Source organism: Amphimedon queenslandica, unplaced genomic scaffold (assembly GCF_000090795.2).
Source record: "Amphimedon queenslandica unplaced genomic scaffold, v1.1 AMPQUscaffold_6559_Cont21483, whole genome shotgun sequence".
NCBI lineage: Eukaryota > Metazoa > Porifera > Demospongiae > Haplosclerida > Niphatidae > Amphimedon > Amphimedon queenslandica.
This window is the reverse complement of record NW_003553150.1, coordinates 329-1,896: the sequence shown is the minus strand read 5'-3', so window position 1 is coordinate 1,896 and position 1,568 is coordinate 329. Positions and strand designations below refer to the sequence as shown.

The 1,568-nt window shown below is 36.7% G+C and overlaps 1 long non-coding RNA gene across 1 annotated transcript; it reads right to left on the bottom strand.

The window, feature by feature from the left end:
- Positions 1-529: 529 nt before the first annotated feature.
- On the bottom strand, positions 530-1,083 carry LOC109592013 (uncharacterized). The gene is made up of 3 exons (XR_002190122.1): positions 980-1,083; positions 879-918; positions 530-643 (listed from the first exon to the last, which is right to left on the bottom strand). It is a non-coding gene; the product is annotated as an uncharacterized LOC109592013 (long non-coding RNA).
- Between the last annotated feature and the right edge of the window lie 485 nt (positions 1,084-1,568).

The window sequence follows — 1,568 nt, the reverse complement described above, 5'->3', positions numbered from 1 at the left end:
AAAATAATCCATAAATAGCATTTCATAATAATTATAAATGCAATAAAAACTCACAGTACATCAGTATAGATTGCACCTAAGATATATCCAACAATAGGAACAGGTGCCTCAACACAGGCCAGGAGTGGGAATGTTATAAATATTTCCCAAGACAATAAAAATATAACAGAAAGAACTACAGTATACAAACTATGATGACAACAGTAATTTATTGACTAACTCTTAACGATGCTGACAGCCCACTTATTGACATCAGAGAAGTCTCCAGTGTTTAAAGCACGGAACCAAGTCGAGGCTAATGCACCACAAGCTAATACATACACAAGCCTGTGCCGAGGATTAAGGAAGTTCATGGGACTGGAAAGAAGGAAAAAAATTACATGAACTAGCCAAGTGAAGGCTATTGATAATTGATAATCAGAAGATTACGTGGTTACTCTTTATACATACAGAGGAAAAGACTATGACTATACAGTAGATTTGTCAATATTGTAATATCAGGAACAAGTAAATGTAGTCTTATTGGGAACTGATGAATATCATTATTCCTGACTCACAAAACAATTCCTGGCCGCCCTCCACAGCAACCCAGAAACTTCTTGGTCCTCTTTTGCAGGAAACTAAGTATGACCCAAACTACAGCCTAATCAAGTAGAAAGAGACAAAACTACCTGTAGATCTAAGCAATTATAATTATGATAGTGATGAGGGCCTGTCTCTTTGAATTTTAAAAATCCCAAAACCACCCCTCCCATCATCACACTGGTATTATAGCAGCTTGCAAACCCTTTAAGTTAGTGATCGTGAGGGCCTGCATGGTGTGTGGCTGTTTACTATTGCTAGACTACTTTAAATGAAGCTACAGCTGCATAACTCACCGAGATTACAAACAATACAAATGAAGACAAAACGACAGAGCTAAACAAAGGAATGGTATTAGATCTGAAGTGAACAGGAATAACAGACACTAGATACTGACTTATAAGTAAGGAGAGTTCCAGAAAGAGCAGGATTGTCCGTAGGAACGATGGAAGTGGAATTAGCGGTAGACATGATGATCCAAGTCCAGCCTAACCCATCCAAACAAAATCATTCATAATGCATGCAATGATTCCAATTAATAAAATTGATGATTAATTTAACAAACCACACCATTGTTCTTATCTAATTAAAAATTTATCTGCTACTAGAAATCTATGCTAATCAAATTCTTCCATTGTAATCTCAAATTCTTCCTTTGTAATCTCAAATTCTTCGTAGACATTAACCTCAGAGACATGGTTCTTCCTCAGTGAAGGGTTCTTGATCAGTGTGTATGCAACAAACCAACGATTGTATGCTTTACGAGAAACCCTGTGAGGAGATGAGGTTTTATGATGACCAAGCTCTATAGAAACAATGATAGCAATCAGTTATACAATGATACATATAGTGCATACCAGAATTAGTTCCTTTGCTGTGCAAGTTAGGGACATCATCACTCAACATATTCACAAAAGTGTGAACTATTGGATTGTGCAGCAAGGCCTCCACTGTCATGAAATTCTTAAAGATGGAGTGAACTAAAT